This window comes from Neovison vison, chromosome 7 (assembly GCF_020171115.1).
Source record: "Neovison vison isolate M4711 chromosome 7, ASM_NN_V1, whole genome shotgun sequence".
Lineage (NCBI taxonomy): Eukaryota > Metazoa > Chordata > Mammalia > Carnivora > Mustelidae > Neogale > Neogale vison.
In genome coordinates this window covers 47002373-47026123 of record NC_058097.1, presented here as the reverse complement: position 1 = coordinate 47026123, position 23751 = coordinate 47002373, and the positions used below count along the sequence as shown (strand labels likewise).

Genomic DNA, 23751 nt, shown 5'->3' with positions numbered 1-23751 from the left:
CCCCAGCCCCAGCCTTGGTTCCCCAGCTTGGCCAGGTCACCTCCCCAGTTCCCTCCCAGCAGGGTCACCTGTGGAGTTTCAGAAAGGATTTTCTCTGTGGGCCTCCCCCTCAGATTCTGTTAGTTGGTTTGGGCGAAAACAACACTGTTGTGTTAATTAAGGGCTCAGGTGATTCTCAGTGAGGCTGGGTGGGGGGGTGGAGCCCGAGGGCTTTTGGTGGTTTTCTGATAATAGATTTTCAGCTTTGGTCCTGCAGAGGTGACAAGGTCTCTGCTCCCTGAGTCTGGGAGGGTCGGGTCCCTGCAGCCCGCGGTTCTGAGGTTGAGGCTGGAGTTGTGAATGGAAGTGGCAGGGGACCCCTTCCTCCCCACAAAGCAGGTGAGGAAAATGCAGGGATGGGTGTCCTCCTGGGAGCTCACAGTTTCTGAGCTGCTCCGGACACAAAGGACTGAAGTTGGGCCTTTTCTGCATCTGAGTCCTGCCCTCGGGCGAGCGCTGTGAGGACTGGAGCTCTGTTGCTGGATTTCAGGGCATTTTCTCCTGATGCAGCTGTGATTTCCCCACAGATCCCTCATGAGGACGAAATCTAGAGGTGGAGGCGAAGGCAGAAATGGCCGGTTCTCAGGTGAGCCTGGTGTCCCCGCGGAGCCATATGCTCTGTTTTTCCGCAGGCCCTCACGTTTAGAAGCTGCAGATGCAAATGCCTCTAGTGCGGGTGCTTCTCGCTTCTGCGTTCACCTGTCAGATCTGGTCAGAAGTGTACTCATGATTAGATCTTTAGAATGCTTCTCTATGTCCCAGAGCCTTCTGTCCTTTGTCCCCAACCTGGCTAGGACACCAGGCATTGTCATTTTGAATTAAAGTCTCGCGAGGAGTGACAATATTCCATTGGTGGCAGATCCAGAGGGGAAGGTGTCGAGTCCTACATTCTTATGGCTGATGAGGTCTGGTCCTGGGATAACAGGGAGGGAAATAATTTCTCACTCGGGCTCATCTGGATTCTCGATCAGCTGTGTGCAGCCGGAGAGGAAGGAAATGCAGATAAAAGCTCCGTGGGTATGAGTCCAGAAAAACTTGGAAACGTCTCATTCAAAGAAAGGGTGTGTGTGTCTCCATCTTTACCTCGTTAGAGAGATATTCTACTTAAAATGCACTAGAAGAGGGTGCCTGGGGCCTCAGTCAACTAAGGTTGGACTGTCGATTGCCTTTCAGGTCGGGATCTCAGGGTCCTGGTCTAGTATCCCCGCTTCTGGCTCTGTGCCCAGAGAGGAGTCCCCGTAACATTCTTTTTACTCCTCTCCTGCCCTTCCCAATCTCCTCTAAAATATAAGTCAGTCTTGGGGAGTGAGGGCGGTTCAGTTGGTTAAGAGTCTGCTTTTTGCCTCAACTTCAGGTCGTGATTCTGGGGACTTGAGATCCAGGTTCATTGGGTTTCCAGGTGGGCAGGGATCCTGCTTCTTCCTCTTCCTCTGCTTTACTGCCTGTTTGTGGTCTCTGTATTGCTCCTTTTGAAATGAATACAATATTTTTTTTCAAAATTCTATTTATTGTGGTACTTGGGTGGCTCAGTGGGTTAAGCCTCTGCTTCCAGCTATGGTCATGATCTCAGGGTCCTGGGGTCCAGCCCCACATCAGGCTCCCAGGTGGGCAGGGATCCTGCTTCTCCCTCTTCTGTTCTGCCTACTTGTGCTCTCTCACTTGGCTCTTGTTGAAATAAATACAATCTTTGTAAAAAGTTTTATTTATTTGTAAGAAAAAGAGTGAGATCACAAATAGGGTGTGTTACGGGCAGAGGTAGAAGGCTCCCCACTGAGTAAAGACACTCCCCCACCACCTCAGTGTAGGAGGCCATCCCAGGACCTTGTGTCTTGGCCTGAGTAGAAGGCGGATGCCCTCTGACTGCGCCACCCAGGTGTCCCTATAAACAGAATATTTCAAGAAGACGAAAATAAAAATAAATCTTAAAAATTAAAAGAAAAGAAAGGAGCAAGCTAAGTATTACTAGCACAGGGACGCTCTGCCATCTCAGTGTAGTCTACTCTGTCAGTCGTTTGGGGCCCCAGACTTGGGTCCTTGATCAGCTGGAAGCCTGTCCCGCACCATGCCAGAATTCCCTGAGGCAGAACAAAGGAAGTTGCCTGAAGACTGAAGAGATGAGCAGGCAGGAGGGCATAGGAGAGCCTGTCTGCAAGGGGTGTGTGGGGGGGGGGTTGTTCCTTAAAGGGGGAAGGAAGGTGAGGAGTTCTGGGGAATGAGGAACTTGCTCCTTTCTGCTCACTGTACCTGGTTGTCAGAAGCCCATTGGTCCTTAGGCTCTTGGGAATTTTGAGGTGGGTCCCCTGCTGTGCCTGTCTGGACTCAGCCAAGGGGACACTGGGGCCCTTCCTCCGCTCCTTTGCTCAAGCCTGCTTGCCTAAAAGCAGCCACTACAAATCTTACAGTGATTCAATTGTTTATGTATATCTCTGTATTTACAAAATCAGATTTATATTCTGAATTCCTGTTCTCAGTCCAATGGAAACTCCAGTGGTGATGTGTCCTTTGATGTGCATTAGGCGCTGATAAAGTTTGTTTCCATTCAGCTGATGGGAACTTCTTTTATTGGCTTGGTGCTGTCTGCCAGATCCTCCCCTGAAATGTTCCTGTTTTCCCTCCTGTCATTTGTAAGGAACATAGGATACTGAGGAATATGCAGGAACTGTCGCATTTCAGGTGTAAACTTATTTTTTCTGTGTTTTGCTTGCTTGTAGGTTCGTTCTTTCTTTCATCCTTTGTTTTACATATTTTCTCAGTTGTGAGGCAGAGCACATGAGTGAGGACAGGGAAAGAAGGAGAAGCAGATTCCCCATTAAGGGGGGAGCCCAACTGAGGGTTCCATCCCAGGAGTCTGGGATCATGACCTGAGCTGAAGGCAGACCCTGAGCAACTGAACTATCTGGTTCCCCCTTGCTTATAGTTTCTGAGGAGGAAAACAAAGTCAAAAGAGGTGTGGATAAAATTCAATTTCCTTCAGCTTCCAATCTCTTGATAAATACCTGAGAAAGACAGAGGGGGACACTCCTCAGGGAACGCACAACTGCCTCAAGGTTAATGTTTTGTTGGATGCAAATAGCAGCCTTAGCTTGACAGTAGACCTCCAGGATCTTGTAATTCCACTTAACAGATGAAAATTGCTTTGGAAACGTCCTTGAACTCTATTCCCCAAATGTAGCTTACTCACCATCCTTTAAGCTTGTGGCTTTCTGATAGATACCTGGAGGGTCTCCTGACTCAAGTGTTAACTCAACAGTGAGTGGTCTCATCAAAACACCAGCTGGGAGGCCCTGAGGGTCCTTGAAACTTGCTTCCAAATTCCTTAGAGCCTCCTGCTATCCCTCACCCCCTCCCCATCTGAACGCATAGAACCAGTCACTGCTCACAATTTTCCACTTCCCTTGCATTAGGACCAAAGTGTTTGTACCACGGGTATATCAACAATTCCTTCATCATTCACTCCATAACCCCAATATTTCACATCAGAAACATGTCTAGAATTGCTTGACCATTGGTTCCTCTCCCACATCCCAACACTTTGCACTGGATAAGGAGGGCTGTCAACTCTGTGTAGTAGATAGAGTTGATTTCTGAGAGTGAAAGGAGTGAAAGTTCTCAGCCAGGCAGCGCCCTGCCCCATAGGTTTTCTTTCTTCCCACACTCATATCACGGAGATGAAAAGGTCAGGTCTGGTACTAGCTGCTGACACTAATTTTCTCTTCATCTTAGGGACCATCTTAGGGGCACAGTTTGTTACTGGTCACTTGGTGACTGTGGTATTTGTTACAGGGACTGCTGACCTTCAGGGATGTGGCCATAGAATTCTCCGAGGAGGAGTGGGGACGCCTGACCCACACTCAGCGGCAACTGTACAGGGACGTGATGTTAGAGAACTATGGACATCTCCATTTCTTGGGTGAGGAAGACTCCTTCCAGGTTTCCAAAGCCCCACACAGGGTTTTGTTCCTTCCTGGAAGACTGCCTCTTGGGAGATTTCTCTTGGAATGACTGGATTCCAGATCCAGGCAGAAAGGGAAAAAAGTAGGGGTTTGTGGATGGAGAGACAAATCTTCATGATGTTTCCTTTTCAGCTTCAGCTTCTCCTTCCTCAAGGTAACATCATGGCTTGTGAAGATGAGTGGCAGTTCTCAACAATGAGTGACATAGAATGGTGCTGCTTACCCCTGAGACTGAAATTTACCCTTCTTATTATGTCTGCTACTTGGAAGTGGAGATCAGGATGTGAACATTGGAAATGCCTCCAGTGTGTTCTAAATGGCCCTTTGGCAACAGCTTTTGGGAAACCATTTTCTTTTTTTTTTAAGATTTTAGTTATTTATTTGCACAGAGAGATCACAAGTAGGCAGAGAGAGAGGGGGGAAGCAGGCTCCCCACTGAGCAGAGAGCCCGATGCGGGGCTTGATCCCAGGACCCTGAGATCATGACCTGAGCCGAAGGCAGAGGCTTAACCCACTGAGCCACCCAGGCGCCCCGGGAAACCATTTTCTAAAATTGTCTGATACCGTCCCTACTCCACTGAACACAAGACTCATGGGAAGTTAGAATCGGCAGCAATAGTCGTTTTCCTTTTTCCTCATAAACAGGTCTCCTCCTGTCAAAGCCAGACCTGATAATGTTTTTGGAGCAAGAGAAGCAGCTCTGGGATGTGAAGAGAAAGGAGTCCAGAAGCTTCCATTCAGGTAGGTGGGAAAGAATGAGGCAGATGACAGAGGGGAGGTCCAAGTCTTAAGGAGGAAGGTAGACCTTAAGCTGTGGTTCTAGTAGCTTTCCTTGAATGAAAGTCAGTTGGAGACATGCCCAGTTTTCTCTCTCTCTCTCCCAGAGGGGACATCTGCTCTCCAACATTATCAAGCTCTTTCATTCTCTAGGGACTCTCCTTCAGCTCCAGTGATGATCCAGCATATAATCATCATATAATTATAGGGGGAGGCCTCCTTCATCTCCCTCCATTGCTATGAGGACCCTGGGGAAGTCATCGTATTTCTGAGGACCTCTACGCTAAAGTCTTTGTAAATTCTGGTTTTCATCATAAGACAAGTAGGTCAGGGGGTTTGGTGCAGAAATTCCCAGAACACTTGAGACAGATTTCTAATGTTCTCTGGCTTTTACTTTGTAATGTTACAGAGGCTTCAGTAACTTCATCAGTTAACAAAGCACTGCCCTAAAATGAGAAAATGTACTGCTTTATTTACCTTCAGATGTTCTTTTTTTCTTTTTCTTTCTCTTTCTTTCTTTCTCTTTTTTTTTTTTTTTTTAATATAGTTATTTCCACTCTTTGAGTTTGGTTCCTCAGTGGTGAAATAGTGTAATAATGTCTCTCTTTATTTCTTAGAATTCCTACATAACAAATGCTATTGGGGAACTAGCACATTTAGAAGTTGAACTTGTAGCCTTTAATAAAGTCTCATTTATTACCTCATTTTTTGATAATTGCATCATGATTCTGCCTTCTGTGAACTTCTTTTGACTTTGTCATATGTGTTTTCACTTTCTGATTAATTCTATAAGTGATTTAGCTCAATATTTTGTACATCAAATGTCCTGATATGTGCATGTGCTTTTTAAGAAATGAGTTAGACTGTTAGTAAAATTTCCATATATTTTGTTTAAAAATTTTATTTGAGAAACAAGAGAGAGAAAAAGTGAGTAGGGAAAGGGCAAAGGAAGAGGGTGAAGCAGACTCCCTGCTGAGCAGGGAGTCCAGTGTGGGGCTGGATTCCAGAACCCTGAGCTCATGACCTGAACTGAAGGAAGCTGCTTAACTAATTGATCCCCACAGGTACCCTAAATCCCCATGTTTGGAAAATCATCTTTTCAGTAATGTGATGTTATTTCTGGGAAATGAATGATGAACTTTTTCTTCTACATTCCTCAGAATGTATCAGAATTTAACCCCAAATATTAATTTCATATACAGTGTCTCTCAGCATATTTTTCAGCTTTCACGGTGTTTATTTACTGAGAAAAGAAGATGTTGTTTGTTTCCTCTGTCTTACAGAATGAATTACAGGGTTACAATCTGTGCAGGAGGAGGAGTGTATTAATAACATAGTATTTCTTTCAAGTCTTTTAATTGCTCATAAAACTTTCATTTATAGCATTTTGTGATTGATTTTAATGAGAATTATTTATGATGCTATAGTCCATGAAGACATGCCAATCAAATGTTTATTTTTCATGGGTACATGGACAGTTTTAAATTATGGTTATATTGAAGTTTTCCTTTTCTGTCATTCATCAATGTTTTATTTAGAATTTCGTGGGTCAAGTTTTGTCTTACTCTGGTATGGTTATTTCCTAATAACGTGCTGCTTCTGTCTGGCTCATTCCAGAAAATTAGGTAGGTGTAGATTTGGTATTATCTGTGTATGTTCTTAATAGAAAGAGAATTTTTCAGCTCAGTATATTTCAAGACCATCAAAGTATGCCTCAAAAAAGAATGACCTTAATGCTTTTTGCCGGTAAATTTTGTGTGTCTTTGTCTTGTGTTTGTATGTCACACATACATACTGTGTGACCCCTACTTCTTGTCTCCTTGGTGAGTGGTCAGTGAATGTTGTACCGTGTCTAGGTGAGTTATTGTCAACATAGCACTCATTTCACCATGTATTTGTGGGTGAATTTCTATTCTCTCTGCATGAGAGAAAGACTGGTTCAAAGTAATTTTCAAGCATCTTATACTTCTGTATCATGTTTTGGTATGAAATATGAAAGATATATTTTATCTGTAATTGTAAGATGAATACCCATGATATGCCTTGGTACCTTTCTCATTGCCTTTTGTGTCTTCTGGGAGTATTTTCCTTGTGGTTACCTTAGAGATTCCTTAAAACAACATTGTTGTAAAACAAACCATTTCAACCTCTGTGTTGGGTACATAGAAGATTCTTTCTCCTGTCTCTACCCCTGCACCCCTTTGTCAACAGTCACACATGCTTTTATGTTGTGTACTTGATGACCTACTTTAATGATGTTTATACCTTTTTTTTTTTTTTAAACAATGCTCTGTAGCAGAAATAAACATGACTGGTATCTCACTACAGCACGGCAGGTTGGTGTAATTGTCTGCATATTTATTCAGCGGAGAGCTTTGTGTCCTTGTGTGATTGCAGTTCCTGGGTAGAATCCTTTTATTTCTTCGAGAGAACATTCCTTCAGTGGTTCTTTTTGTCTGTCTCCTTGGGTAGATCTAGTGGTAAACGTAGAGGGGTCTTTACTTGGGAATGTCTTCATTTCTACATCTGTGGAAAAGAGTTCTGCCCGGTAAAGTATTCTTGGTGGTAATTTTCGATCTTTCAGTACTTGAGTGCATTATGCCGGCCCCATTCTTGTTTGGACTCCTGGGAATCCCACTGCTGCTGTTCTGGGAGCTCTTGCACAATGCGAAGTATATTTGCCATGCCGTTCTAAAAGTCCATTTTCATTTGTGGTCTTTGATGGATTAACTACAACATGTTATCAGTCCTTCCATTCTTTGTATGTGGTCTGCTGTATATACCATAGTTTTATAAGGAAATAATTTGAGGAAATTGAACATAAGGCAATGATAGGGAAAAGACATTTACTGTAGTGCACTGGAGTCATCAAGATAAACTTGTCTGGGTAAGTGGACCATTACTGATGAGAAGCACATTATTTATTGGTTAAGTGTATTTGTTCGTAGATCTGGAAGTATTCAGGGGCAGGTCGATCTCCAGAGAGGGATCAGTATTTGCAGTGTGATTCTTTTTTTTCTTTTGACTGTATTTTATACATGCAGATGGATGTCCAAACAAAACCAGAGTAGCGGGGCACCTGGGTGGCTGAATGAATTAGGACTCTGCCTTCAGCTCAGGGCATGGTCCCAGGGTCCTGGGATTGAGCTCCACATCAGGCACTTGGCTTGGTAGGGAGCCTGATTCCTCTCTCTCTCTCTCTCTGCCTGTCTTTCTGCCTACTTGTGATCTCTCTCTCTCTATCAAATAAATTTTTAAAAATCTTTAAAAAAATAAAAAAAGAGAAAGGCAGAATAGCAAAACTTTCATCAGATAAACTAGCCTTTTTAAGTTTTGGTAGAGATTGCATTTTCTATAGATCGCTTCAAGATTTACTGTTTTTCAAATATTCCAGTGAAGGAACATGGATGCATTTCCTAGTTATTCATTCTTTGATTCCTTCACAGTATATTACACTTTTCTTCTTTCTGGTTTGACCTCTACCATTATATTAAATTGGAGGAATTTGGGTTATCGCGTTCACTCTGCCCGCAGAGAGACACGACACATAGTTAAGGAGAGCTCTTTTATTCTTATATGCTAGCTTCTTACACTCCGGAGGATGCTGCTTCTCTCTTTGTCAGGGAGAGCATTCGGTTATATGTGCACAGTTAACCAATCAGGAAGAGGTACAAGAGCCAATCAAGAAGTACACGAGTCAAGCGTGTGGACACTATACCAAAGCATATAGAGCATGCAGAGCTCACGCAGGCGCCCGATCCAATGAGGATTGCTTCCTCATTCGGATGAAGCCTGTTTACCTTGGAGCCTGACCGCACTGGCTCCTTGCCAGCCGCCATCTTGTCTGGCTTGCCTTTGTGGGGTCCTGGACACCCCAACAGCTCCCCCTTTTCATTTTGTTTTAAGGGCTGGCAAGAGACTGTGCCTGTCTTAGGTTGAGTGGTCGGCTCGTATCTTTACCCATCCTCAAAGACTGTAGAGCATGCTACAGCTTCTGTCTTAGGTTGGTATACGGCCACCTCCTACATTACCCGTCTTTGACTACCGGTCTAGCATACTAAGCCAGACTTGAGGGGAGCTGCCTGTTTCTAAGGCAACCATGGCTTGTTGGAATATTAGGCGCTCTCGCCGAGCATCAGCTCATATGCTTGTAATGAAACGGATTAAGAGGAGAAAACCTAGGCCAAATAATATAAACAAGGCCCCAACGCCCGCCCATTGTTTCGCAAAGCTGGTCGCATGAGTCACCCATGATATGAAGTCCATGGTTTTGGCTATATCAACCCTTGAGGCATTGAGGGAGGATATCTCCTGCCTAAGGTTTGAGTAAGTTTATCAAACTCAAAGGTCCATGTACCGTTGAGCAAAGTTCCGAGATATTTGGAAATATTGGCTGCCCGAAATAGGTTGGTATATTGTGTGCTGGTGATACAAAGTCCTGTCATAGAGGTCACACATGTAGAAGTCAGGACCTTTGAAATGATGTTCGTTCATTGTAGGAGGTCCACCCGTTGGTTCAGTAGCATGATGCCCCTATGGAGGTGTTGATTAATGGCACTTTGTGTAGAGAGGGCTGCTGCCGTGGAGCTGGTAAGATTGTTGAGCGCTTGAGCAGTGGGCACAGACAGTGCCAGAGCTGTTCCGGCAGCTGCTGCTGAGGTGGCCGCTACGGCGATTGCCGTAATAACAGCAGCAGTGATTCCAAAGTTTCTTTTTGCTCGTTAAGTCCCTGTTATGTACCTTTACTGGGAAAGGGATATAGGTTGGAATGCGAGCAAGTATAGCCAAATCATGTACGGAACCGTTCCAGCAACTAGATATAACACAAGAATCATTATTCTGGGTACAATCCAAGCTATTATTACTGACATGAGAATAGTTGGATAAAATGAAGACAAACGGAGCCAAACACATACTGGGGTAGGAGCAAACGGAATGGTTGGGCCCTTAGAGTAGTTGACATTTACATCAGTTTCAAAAGGGTTACTAGTATTATATACATAACTACAATTTTTAAAACTGCCTCCGTTTAGGAAGGCGAAACCATTGAGTTGAGTGCAAGCACCCCTCTTGGAGCAGAGCAACCAGGAGTCAAAAGGATTGGCGGGAACACCCTGTGTGGGGTTCCCAAAGGAGAAGTTATATCCAGAGAAAGAAGAATTAGTGAAAGTAGGAATTTTGGGGGAGAAGGTGAAATCACAATTTGTGAAGACACAGTGTGGAGTGAGTTTGCTTTGACATCCTGTCCAGCTAGGGGGCCACTGGACTTGTGACTTACAGCGTGGTAAGATAGTGGGTTGAGGAGTAACAGTAGAATTGCCCTTAGCGACTAAGCGGGAAACAGTGCCCGTTACAGTTATGGTTGATCCTGAGATAACACCGTTGGTGTGGTGGTTTATAGTAAAACTTGCCAGGGTCTGATTGGCAAGCATAATGCATGGAGGGGGAGATCCACCCGAACTGTCGGACAAGTTGAAGCGCGTGAGGAGACAGAAGCTTCCAGGTAAAAGGATTTTTGAAAAGTTGTTAGTGGCAGTAGTAGGATCAAAGGGTAATGTTGGCCATTCAGAAGTGGCATTAGTACTAAAGATGAATGGCAATAATTGGGAACTGTTTCCTAGAGGCAAGGGAAAAGGCCAAGCCTTTACTAAGGCCCATAGCAGATGTTGTGTCTCTTCATTCGTTTCCAGGGCTGCTTTCGCCACCATCAGGAGTTTCAGTGTGATCAGTAGGGTCCGCATTTTGCACCATTCGTGTCAGTCGCTCTGGCACCCAGATAGGAGTTTGTTGATCCTGTGGGAAAACAAAAACAGACCCTCGGGCCCAACGTAACACGGGATCTGGACCTCCCCATTGCCCCATGAGAATATCCTTCCATTGTGCCCACTGTTGTGGTAACTATGACGGTCAGCAGCTGAGCGTCTGTGGTTGTCCAAAGTTAAAAAATTTGAGATAAAAAGGGCTAGGTTAAGTTTGTCTTTTGGGGATCTAAAGGATGTTCCTATTCCCCCTTTTTGTTTTAATAAACAGTTTTTAAAGGTTAGGTGTGTTCTTTCTATAATTCCTTGCCCTTGGGGATTATAGGGAATACCGGGTTTTCATTGTGTGCCAAAGGTGGTGGCGAATTCTTTAAAGGCTTTGGAAGTGTAGGCAGGGCCGTTGTCTGTTTTGATGGTTTTGGGGATGCCCCAACATTCGAATGCCTGTAAGCAATGTTGAATAGCGTTACTTACCTTTTCCCTGGTCAGAGGGGAAGCCATAATGATCCCTGAACTAGTATCAACCGAGACATGGATAAATTTAAGATTTCCAAATTCAGGTATATGAGTGACATTCATCTGCCAAATATGATTAGGTAAGAGGCCCTGGGGGTTGACCCCAAAGGATTGAATAGGGATAAGAGGTGCACAGTGTTGACAGTCTTTGACTGTTTGTCTCGCGAGGACTTTTGGTATTGGGAATTTTCTGGTTAGGGTGGTGGAATTAACATGAAATTTTTCATGGAAAAGTTTTGCATGCTCTTAAGCTGAAAAGGCAAAGACAGTTTTGGTGGCTTGATCTGCTATGTCATTGCCTTTAGTTAGGGGCCCAGGCAGATTTGTATGAGCTCTGATGAGCCCTACAATAAAGGGGTGGGAGCGTTTAAGAATTAATGTTTGTAGACTAGAGAAATAAGGGGCTATGGTAGACTATGGGGAGATATATGGTACAGTTTCCAGTACAGTTAGTGAATTGACAATATAGTTACTATCTGTGAGTAGGTTGAATGGCGTTTTATGTAACAGTTTAAAGGCTAGGATTACCGCAGCTAATTTGGAAACTTGAGCAGGTGAAGATTGAATGTTGGTGGTAAATACATTCTTATTTATGAGAACAGAGCCAACTCCATTTTTTGACCCATCGGTGAAGACAGTTATACATCCTTGTATGGGGATGGATTTAGTTATCTTGGGGAAGATAATGGGAGGAGTATTATAAAATTGGATCCATGGGTGTTTAGGATAATGATTATCAAATTCCGCGGTGGTTGTGCAGCAAAGGATGGCCCGGTCTGAATTATTGTTTATCAACCACTGTATCTGGCTCGCGGTATATGGTGTAATGATGGTAGTGGGCTGTGTACCGAATGTGGATAGACAGGTTTCTATACCTTTAAATATAAGTTGTGACATTGCAACAGGGTAAGGCTGTAACATTTTTGAAGGAGAGCTTGCCAAATGAATACTTGGCAGAGAACCACCTTGCCATATTATACCTGAGGGGCTATGGTTTTCTGGGAGAATAATTAATAGTAAAGGTTGTTTTGGATCGCGGCGAACTATTTGACAAGATTGTAGTCTTGTTTGGATTAATTCAATAGCTTGCCTGGCCTCTGATGGTAGTGTTCTTTTTGAGTTTAAATCTGGATCTCCTTTGAGGATATCAAATAGAGGTTTTAATTCTCCTGTAGAAAGTTTCAGATATGGTCTAATCCAATTTATGTCTCCTAGTAATTTTTGAAAATCATTTAAGGTTGATAAATGATCCAATCTAATAGTGAGTTTTAATGGTCGGACTGTAGTAACTGATAACGCAGTCCCTAGATAATTTTGCAACTCATTTGTTTGTATTTTTTCTGGAGCTATGGTAAGGCCCCAGGTTTCTAGTTCTTTAGTCATGAACTGTAATGCATCTTGTAAGATGGATATGTTTTGATGACATAAGAGAATATCATCTATGTAATGATAAAATCAACAGGTTTTTATATCATGTTTAGGTGGAATGTAGGGCCTTATCTACATAAATTTGACATAATGTAGGACTATTAGTCATGCCCTGGGGCAATACTGTCCATTCATATCTTTGATCAGGTTGGGAATGATTTATAGCAGGCAAGGTGAAGGCAAATCTCCAACAGTCATTTTTATGTAAGGGGATGGAGAAAAAACAATCCTTTAGATCCACTATAATAGCGGGCCATTTTTTTGGAAGAGTGGAGACTAAGGGTAGTCCACATTGAATAGGGCCCATGGGATGCATCTGGTTGTTTACAGCTCTGAGATCATGTAATAGTCTCCATTTTCCAGATTTCTTTTTAACTACAAAAATAGGTATATTCCAAGGGGAAGTAGAAGGCTGGAGATGTCCTGCATTTATTTGTTCTTTGACTAGAGTATGAGCAGCCTCTAGTTTTTCTTTTGTTAGGGGCCACTGATGAATCCAGCGAGGCTTATCATCTTTCCAGACTATTCGGATGGCATCCCTATCAGTGGCCCCTAAGAAAAACCCAACCCTGAGGTACCACTCTTTGGGACAGGGATAGAGGTAGGATGGACGTGGCCTTGTTGGTTTTTGCCTAGGCCTTTTCCTCCCTCATACCCCATATTTTGTAGCATTTCCTTAACAGGGGTTCTTAGACAGATTTTATCAGAAGTGAGTTTTATATCCATTTGTTGTAAAACATCCCTTCCCCATAAGGAAATAGGTAGGTTATGAACATATGGCTGGAAGATTCCCGTATGTCCTTCATCATCTTTTCATTGCAAGGAAGTGGCACTTTGGCTTGGACTGGAAGCCATGCCTAGTCCTCTGAGGGTCTGATTAGTAGTAACTAGTGGCCAGCCTTTTGGCCAGTCAGTAGAATTTATAATACTTTTATCAGCCCCAGTATCTAGAAGTCCTTTGAATCTTTTTCCTCCTATGGTAAGATCTAATAAAGGTCGATTGCCTAAATCCATGGTAAAGCAGGTAAGAGGGTCCCCTGTTGAGCCAAATCCTTGGGTTCCCCTTTGATTTCTTTTACTAGGCCACTGGGAATGGTTACTAGGCAGTATGAGCATTTGAGCAATGTGATCTCCTGGGGAGGTAACAGTAATTCCTCTAGGTGACAATACTAGGATTTTAACTTTACCTTTGAAATCAGAGTCTATTACTCCAGGATGCACAATAAGACCTTTTAAGGTAGTGGAACTCCTTCCTAATAATAATCCTACTGAATTTTCTGGTATAAAATCATCCCAATCAGAGTCTATAGTTTGAACGCCCATTTCTGGAGTTAGGACCAGTCGGGAGGTGGCACAGATGTCCAATCCTGCGCTTCCGGTGGTTGCTCTACGTGTTCCCCCTTTTGGGTTGGAGGGTACCATGCTCGGGGAACTTGCTGAATCATCCCGTATAGTTGTTGAGGGCCCCGGGCTGGGCCCTGTTTCCCGTTTTTTGACAGTCTAGGGTTAGGACCTAAGTAACTTCTGTCCTTATGTTTGACAGACTGGCATATACTAGACCTGTGATTTCCCTTTTTACATCTGGGACAAAGCCCTGGCTCCTTACTAGAATCAGGTTTTGAGTTTGGACAATTGGCCTTTCTATGCCCCATCTGCCCACATGAAAAGCATGCACCAGCGCGTGTCTTAGGTTGGATAGCTCCACTAAACCCTTGCATTATTGCCGAGGCTAGAACCTGGCCTTGTATAACAGAATCATTAATATCTTTGCAGACCTTTAAATAGGTTGTTAAATCTTTACTTTTCCAAGGTCTGATGGCTTCTTTGCACCATTTATTAGCCTGTTCATAGGCTAATTGTTTAATCAATGGCATAGCCTGTTCTGCTTCCCCAAAAATACGGCCTGCAGTTTGTATTAGTCTGTCCACGAACTCTGCATAGGGTTCATTAGAACCTTGTATCACTTTGGATAACTGACCCTGTAAATCACCCGCGCCCTGTAAGGTTTTCCAAGCTTTGGTTGCTGCCGCGGCAATCTGTAAGTATACAGCTGGTGGATATTGGGTTTGAGCTTGTATATTATCATATTGACCTTGTCCTGTCAGCATATCTAGGTTCCATGCAGGGTTACCTGCTGCCGCATTTCGCCTAGAGGTGTCTAAACAGAGCTCGCGATGGGTTGTTTTCCACATTAAATACTGACCACCTGAAAGGGTGGCTCTGGCTAGATTTTCCCAATCGTGTGGAGTTAAATTCAATGGTGAGATGGTTTCCAACAAAGAAACAGCGAATGCAGCCTGAGGACCGTAAGTGTTGACTGCTTCTTTCAACTGCTTAACTAATTTAAAATCTAATGGTTGGTGATATCTTGCATTTTGTGCGTCCTCAAAGACTGGAAAGCAGGAAGCCCCGGGGGGTTCTAAATCTTCCCACCTTCGAGAATTTTTACAGGTTTGATACTCTGAATTGTATGCAGGAGGTGGTGCTGTTGGTACAGAGGAGTCCTTAAAATGTTACCTCCTTGCCCTTCGTTCTAGTTCCTCATCTGAGAGTTCCTCTTCTGAACTACTGCTGGTATCAGTTTTATGAGAGTATGACCACTGTTCTTTCATTGCCTCTAGAATTGCATTTCCCTCTTCTAAAGGGAGTTTATATTTTTCTTTGGGTGAAGTCAAACAACCTTTTACTAGAGTCCATATAGCCATGGTACCAGAAGGCAGAGGAGTTTTTTTGTTAGCCTTTTGTAAGTCTTCCCCCAAATGTTCCCATTGTGGGATATTTAATAGTCCCTCATCTAAAAACCGAGGGGCGATACCCTGTACTGTTTGTAAAAATCTCCTTGCGGAGGAGGTTTTTAGGGGCGTCCCATTAGCCTTTAACAGAGTCTTTAGGGGCCCTTCCATATGGGCTCTGGATATCTCTGAGCCCATAATTTCTCTTCACTTATGTATCACTTCAGTTTTATTGGCCGCTTTTCACGTGCCTAGTTTAGTTTTTTTTTTTTTTTTTAAGATTTTATTTATTTATTTGATTGAGAGAGATCACAAGTAGATGGAGAGGCAGGCAGAGAGAGAGAGAGAGAGAGAGAGATGGAAGCAGGCTCCCTGCTGAGCAGAGAGCCCAATGCGGGACTCGATCCCAGGACCCTGAGATCATGACCTGAGCTGAAGGCAGCAGCTTAACCCACTGAGCCACCCAGGCTCCCCTAGCTTCAGTTTTAATGGCCGCTTTTCCCGTGCCTAGTTTAGTTTCAGTTTTAATGGTCGCTTTTCGCGTGCCTAGTTTTAAAGTTACTGAACCGCGTTTCGCATTTTCGGATAGTCGCAATACCGCGAATGTCAAGGCTGCCTTTCCTTAGTTTTATTTGCTTACCTTATGATTTGCTTACCTTAAAGTAGTTTTGAATTCCCGGGTTTCGGCACCACTTATCGCGTTCACTCTGCCCGCAGAGAGACACCACACGTAGTTAAGGAGAGCTCTTTTATTCTTACGTGCTAGCTTCTTCTCTCTTTGTCAGGGAGAGCATTCAGTTATATGTGCACAGTTAACCAATCAGGAAGAGGTACATGAGTCAAGAGCCAATCAAGAAGAAGTACATGAGTCAAGCACGTGGACACGATACCAAAGCATATAGAGCATGCAGACGCCCGGTCCAATGAGGATTGCTTCCTCACTTGGATGAAGCCTGTTTACCTTGGAGCCTGACCGCACTGGCTCCTTGCCAGCCACCATCTTGTCTGGCTTACCTTGTGGGGTCCCGGACACCCCGACATTGGGGGGGAGAGGGTTTGCTCAAAATGTATGATGTCTCTGTTTTGGGAATTGTTCCTTGTTGAGTAGAAACAAAACTAATTTTTATGTGTTGGTTTATGTACCAGTTTTATAAAATCCCTATGAGTTTCAAAAGGATTAAAACCATAAGCATTGGGCACCCGAGTGGCTCAGTTGGTTAAGTGACTGCCTTCAGCTCAGGTCATGATCCCAGAGTCCTGGGATCGAGTCCCGTATCAGGCTCCCTGCTCCATGGGAAGTCAGCTCCCTCTGACCTTCTCCCCTTTCATGCTCTCTCTCACTGTCTCTCTCTCGAATAAATAAATAAAACCTTAAAAAAAAAAATAAGGATTCTCAGGAGAAGCAACGGCCGTGGAGCAGGAGGATTCTAGACTCATGTGTCCTGTCATGAGTGCCACTAGGCAACTGTCAGGTTATCCTAAATACCCAGACATTGGGCTGAGGAGTGACAGGACAGACTCCCAAGTGAAAGGAGAGAAGAGGCCACTTGGAAGATGGCAGATAATATGGAGACCTGGTTTAGGGAGGAGAGCAGTAAAGCACTGTGGAGGGCAGGGAGCCCGGGCTGTGCAGTAGGTGTCATGACAGAGGAGCACTCAGGGGATGCCTAAGGAGGTTTCCCAAAGCCATTGGCTTGGAAAGGGGAAAGGGCTGAATTTTATGAGTTCTTGGAACCAGCACATCTTAAAGCCTGGAGGTTTAGTGGTCAGCAGGTTTGGATGGGATAGAACCAGGAGGGCACTGGGGCACTCCCGGACAGAAGGTTGGCAAACAACCTGGGGGCACCAAGTTTGAAAAAGTCATCTGAAGAACACCTGGGGCGCACAGTGGGGAGAGTATTCAGTAGTCTAGGAGCACATTCCTGAGAGGAAACATTCAGTGACATGTGGCTTGCAAAATATGGGAGCCCTCTCCTGTCCTGTAGATAAAGCAGAGCCCCACTCAGGACACTGGCTGGCTACCTTGCTTGCACCAGTCCCCACCCCCTGTGATCTGAGGGGACTGCTCTTCTCAGTGAGGCTTTCCTTGGGCTCAGCAAGGTCAGCCCCTGTCCACATCACATCTCCTGAGCAGAGATTCTGCAGGTTCACAGTCCTGGTGGAGTTGATGTCAGGTCTCCTTTCACAATCAGAGCAGAGCTCATCTAGTCCAAACTGGGCATATTCAGTCCAGGGACCAAACACTGCCCGTAGCGGGCAAGGAGAGCCCCTGCAGACTCCTGGTCTAAAGGATACAGCAGGACACATCGCTGACTTTTCTAATGGACCGAGGAAGATAGAGAGTTAGACAAATGCCAAGATGAAAGAATTTATCCCAAAGAAAAAAATTAGACCAGGGCAGAAGATACAAGGGAAACAGATAGTAATTGTAGAATTTAAACCCACAATCAGAAGGATATTCAAAAGGTTGAGAAAAGGATAGTGAGAACTTTACCACAGAGATAAGAGTTAAAAAAAATAATAATAATTGGGTGCTTGGTGGCTCACTTGGGGAAGCCACTGACTCCTGATTTCTGCTCAGATCTTGATCTCAGGGTCCTGGGATCGAGCCGCACATCAGGCTAATTGCTCAGCAGGGAGCCTGCCTCCCCCCTCTCTCTCTGCCTGCTTCTCTGATTACTTGTGAACTCTGTCAAATAAATAAATGAAATATTAAAAAAATAATAAAAATCAGACATAGCTGAACAAATACAGTAAGCGAGAATAGAAACAGGTTTAATGTAAGGGTTTGCTGGAAGCAGAAGAATGACCTTGTCATATGGAAGGGAAAATAAAAAATACAGAGTCTGAGCAAAAGCCGGAGGGAGAAAAATCATGCATCACAGGATTTATTTAGGAAACTCATTGACCCCATCAATGATAGTAAAATTCCTAGGTCTTGGGCTTTTCTCTGCTGGTAGAGTATTGATTCCAAATTCAACTTTCATACTTTCTATTGATCTTCTAAGGAGATTTCCCATTTCTTTGGTTCTTGTTTGTAAATAAGTCTTTATAACTTGTCCATTTTTAGGAATTCTCTAGTTTTTTTTTTTTTTTCATAAATTTCCCCATTAATTATTATATTCGTTTATGGAGTTAACACATTGTCAGTTTTATAAACAAATAAAACACAGAAACACAGAAAATAATGTCCATTTTTTTAAAGATTTTATTTATTTATTTGACAGAGAGAAATCACAAGTAGACGGAGAGGCAGGCAGAGAGAAACAGAGGGAAGCAGGCTCCCTGCTGAGCAGAGAGCCCGATGCGGGACTCGATCCCAGGACCCTGAAACCATGACCTGAGCCGAAGGCAGCGGCCTAACCCACCGAGCCACCCAGGCGCCCCAAAAATATTGTCCATTTCAATCAATAAAATAATATTGATTGAAATGGACATTATTTTCTGTGTTCCATTAGTGTTAATCTTGTATTTTATTAATTTCAGATTTTTCTTTATTTTGTTTCTCTACTTTCATCCTAGTTTCTTCCTTTTTTAGTTCTTCTGGTGGAAATTGTTTTTGTTTTTTTTTTCCAACATTTTTCTTAACTTTGTATTGCATAACATGAAGAAATTGGGAAATGGAAAAACTGGCAGAAATAAACAATACCAAAAAATGACCAAAACAGTAAAGAAAATTAAAATGATGATTTTTAGGGATTTCTTTTTTTTTTACGATTTTATTTATTTATTTGACAGACAGACATCACAAGTAGGCAGAGAGGCAGGTAGAGAGAGATGAGGAAGCAGGCTCCCCACCGAGCTGAGAGCCCTATGTGGGGCTCCATCCCAGGACCCTGATCATGACCTGAGCCCAAGGCAGACACTTAATCGCCCCGATTTTTAGGGTCTATAATCATGTCATGTGTAAACGGAGAGAGTTTTACTGTTTCTTCTTCAGTTTATATTCCTTTACTCTATTTTTGGTTGCGTAATTGTTCTGGCCAGAGTGTCCAGTACTATACTCAAGGGCAGTGGTGGGGTCACTTCATTACCTGCTGATCATAAAGGAGAAGCTTGCAGACTGTCCCTACTGAATAGGTTAATTTGCAGCTTTTCGTCCATCTGTGGCATTCATTAGGTTGAAAGGGTTTCCTTCTTTCTCTACTTTGTTTATAACGTGACATGTCCAGTATGCCCATATTTGTATTCTGTCTCACTTAATATGATCATGTCTTTTTTTAAGAGTTTATTTATTTAAATGACAGACAGAGATCACAAGTAGGGAGAGAGGCAAGCAGAGAGAGAGGAGGAAGCAGGCTTCCTGCTGAGCAGAAAGCCGGATGCAGGGCTTGATCCCAGGACCCTGGGATGATGAACTGAGCCAAAGGCAGAGGCTTTAGCCCACTGAGCCACCCAGGCGCCCCAGTCATGTCATTTTTGATCTTCATTCTGTTATCGTCAAGTCTTCAAATTACGGTTTTCTATATATTGGAGGGCCCTTAATTCCTGGACCATTTCCCACTTGGTGATCTTTTGTAAAAAGGGAAAATGTGCTGTTGAGTCAGATTGCTATTTATTGTGGACTTCGAGTGAATATTCCTCACAGGCAGTAGTTTGTAAACTTTGTAGTATCTTTGTCTGGCTTGCATGAGCTGGTAATGCTGGGGCCACAGAGAGAGTGTTCTGCTAGTTTCCCTGATCGTCACTCCTTGGAAATGTTTGAGGAGATTTGCAGTCCTTTCTCCTTCAGTGTCTGTTTGAATATCCAGGGAATTCATCTGCCACACAATTTTTGTTTGTTGGATTTTTTTCTTTTATTCCTCTTTTATTTGGCTTCATGGTTGCAGATCAGTTGAGATTTTTTTGACTTTTCTGAAAGAGGGAGTGGAAATTGCTTATACCTTTTTTTGAAATGTATACTTGTTTTTTTCGTATCAATTTGTGGGCAATGATTATCCATTGTTGCCTCTTATAATTACTTTGATTCCCATAGTCAGTTATACTGTGTCTGCTTTCACTTCTTCACCAGTCATTTTAGTCAGTTTTTTCTCTATTATTCTTAAATTTACTTCTTGATCTGTCAGTGTTCATCTTTTCTGACAAACAGCTCTTCCTGTGGTTGATACCTTCCTATTTTTCACTGCACTCTAGTTGGTTCAGTTCAGTTTTCTGTTTCAGTATCCATTGTTCTACTTTTGAGCTCATGTGACCCTTTTCCTGATTGTTAGAGATACAGGAAAGTGATTTGTGCTACACCATGACCATACTGCAGAATTCTCTATTAGACTCTGTTCTCAGTACGTTCTGTACCATGTTATGTGTCCATGGAGAAATGAAGTCCTGATGACTCCTTCTCGGCCATTTTTCTGACATTGTCTGATTGACTTGATGCTTCTATATTAGCAGTCATCAGTATACTCTTCTGAATGTAGTAAGTGTAATGGTTTTATTTTTTTTTTTTTTGGTATTTTTCAGCTCTATCTTCACATGAGACTCAGAGTTTTCTGCTAAAGCGGAGCACAGAAGGTTCTTTCCAGAAAGTGTCAATGCACAGATACAAACATAGTGCTGTTGAGATTTTACACTTACGCACAGACTGGGACAGTGATGGGGAGAGTGAAGGGCATCAGAGAAATGCCGGACGATACACACAAACCAAGGCAATTGCCCTTAATGAGAATCTCACTGCCCCAAATGGTGAAGGAAATAAAGTGCTGTGGAAAACCTCGCTTTTTCAGTCAACTGTTTCTGCAGAGCAGTGTGTTTTTTTCAGCACAAGCTCCAATCAAATATTCAATCATAACGATTTGTGGACGGACTGTTCGGAACATCTGGAAAGTAACCTAGCTCAAGCTGAAAATAATAATTTGAGGCATTTGGAAGATAGGATCGGCCTGAACTTTCAGTCAAGTATTTCTGATCATCAGAGATTTAGAAATGAAGAACAAAGTGCTCAGTGGGATCCATACGAGACAGGCTTCACCGAGGAGTCCACCCTGCAGAATGACCAGAGGGTTTCCACTGGAATCAGAATTGCTCAAGGCACTGAATCTCAGAAAACATTGAACCAGGGCTCCAGTGTTCACAGATGTGTCAGGGCTAGGTTTGCAGAGAACCATCATGAATGTGATAAATATGGGGAAGGCTTTCATTCAGACTCTAACCTGAGTATACATAACAGTGTACTTTGGGGAGACAGTCCTCATAAAGATAATGAATGTGGGAAATCTTATAACCAGTCCTCCAGTGTTGGTGATCATCAGAGAATTCACGAGGGAAAAAATGCATTCAGTTCTAATAAACAAGGGACCATGTTTAGTCAGTCAGTAAGTCTAAAAAGAAATGACATAATTCCTAGGGGAATGGAAACTTACATCTTTAAGGAATGTGGTAAATCCTTTGACTGCCAATCAACACTGTCTCAACATCAGCGAATGCATACTAGAGAAAAAGTATACAAATGTGAAGAAGGTGGTCAAACCTTGAAGGACTGTTCATCAATAAATGGACATTTGCAGATCTCTACTGGAGAGGAACATTACCAATGTCAGGAATGTGACAATACTTCTACATTGCACTCGGCAAATCCTGGATATCACCAAATTTATACAGGAGAGAAACCTTACAAATGTCAAGAATGTGGCAAGCCTTTGAACAATCATTCAAGTCTGAATAGACATCACCAAATTCATATTGTAGGGAAAAATTACAAGTGTAAGAAATGTGCCAAAGTCTTTAAATCACACTCAAAACTTATTAAACATCACAGAATTCATAGTGGAGAAAAACCATACCAGTGTCAAGAATGTGGCAAGACCTTTAAGCAGAATGCACACCTCAGTCGACACAGCAGAACTCATGCTAGAGCAAAACGCTATAAATACCAAGAATGTGGGAAGGCCATTAATGGGAGCTCAAGGCTTATACAACATCAGAGAATTCATACTGGAGAAAAACCTTACCAATGTCAAGAATGTGGCAAGGCCTTTAACCACAGGTCACCCTTTATTCGACATCACAGAAGTCACACTGGAGAGAAACGTTACCAATGTCAAGAATGTGGTAAGGCTTTTATTGACAGCGGTGCCCTTATTCGACATCACAGAATTCATACTGGAGAGAAACCTTACCAATGTCAAGAATGTGGCAAGGCCTTTAACGTGCACTCACACCTCACTCAACATAAGAGAACTCATACTAGAGCAAAACGCTATTAATATCAAGAATGTGGGAAGGCTGTTAAGTGAAGCTCAAGCCTTACTCAACATCAAAGAATTCATATTGGAGAAAAACCTCACCAATGTCAAGAATGTGGCAAGGCCTTTAACCACAGGTCACCCCTTATTCAACATCACAGAATTCACACTGGAGAGAAACATTACCAATGTCAGGAATGTGACAAGGCCTTTGTTGACAGCAGGACCCTTACGCGACATCACAGAATTCATACTGGAGAAAAACCTTACCAATGTGAAGAATGTGTCAAGGCCTTTACCCACCTTTCACAACTTACTCGACATCACAGAATTCATATTAGAGAGAAACTTTATGTCCAGAATGTGGCAAAGCCTTTAATGAAAGCCCAACCTTTACTCAACATCACAGAATTCATACTGGAGATAAACCTTAATATCATGAATGTGGCAAGCACGTTAACCATAGCTCAGCCCTTATTCAATATCACAGAATTCATACTTGAGGGAAACCACATCAATATCACAAATATTCAAAACCTTTATAATCACTCAATCCTCACTAATCATCATCAAAATTCATACTAAATAGAAAGCTTACCAGTGTACACAATGCAGTAAAAGGGGCACCTGTGTGGCTCAGTCGGTTAGGGTGCTCACTCTGGCTCAGGTTATGATCCCAGGGTCCTGGGACCAAGCTCCTCATTGTACTCCCTGCTCAGCGGGCAGCTGCTTCTCCTTATCCTCCTGCCTGACCCTCCTCACTACTTGTGCTCTCTCTCCATCTCTCTGTCAAATAAATAAGTAAAATCGTGAAGAAAGAAAAAAAAATTGTGAGAAAAATCAGTTAAGGAGTGCTCACCCATTCATACCTATGAGAGAATTTATATCAGATGATAACTTCACAAATAGAACCAGTGTGGCAAGGTCTTTGTCCAGCATGCACGCCTTCTAAACAGATAATTCATACTGGAAAGACACCGGATGGATAATGTGGCCAAACCTCTAGCAGGCGCACAATCCTAACTGCACGTCACAGAATTCACACTGCAGAGAAAATTATGAATGTAATGAATGTGAGAGAGTGCAGCTCCCTCTTCACTCCATATCAGATTTCATATAGGAGAGTAAGTGTACAAGTACTAAGAATTGAGATGCCTGGGTGGCTCAGTGGGTTAAAGCCTCTGCCTTCGGCTCAGGACATGATCTCAGGGTCCTGGGATCAAGTCCCACATTGGGCCCTCTGCTCTGTGGTAAACCTGCTTCCTCCTCTCTCCCTCTCTGCCTGCCTCTCTGCCTATTGGTAATCTCTGTCAAATAAATTTTTAAAATCTGAAAAAAAAAAAATACTAAGAATGTGTCTGCCCTCTCA

General features: G+C 43.1%; 1 pseudogene; it reads left to right on the top strand.

The window, feature by feature from the left end:
* The first annotated feature begins 259 nt into the window (after nt 1–259).
* LOC122911701 lies at nt 260–23024 on the top strand (annotated as a pseudogene).
* The last annotated feature ends 727 nt before the right edge of the window (nt 23025–23751 follow it).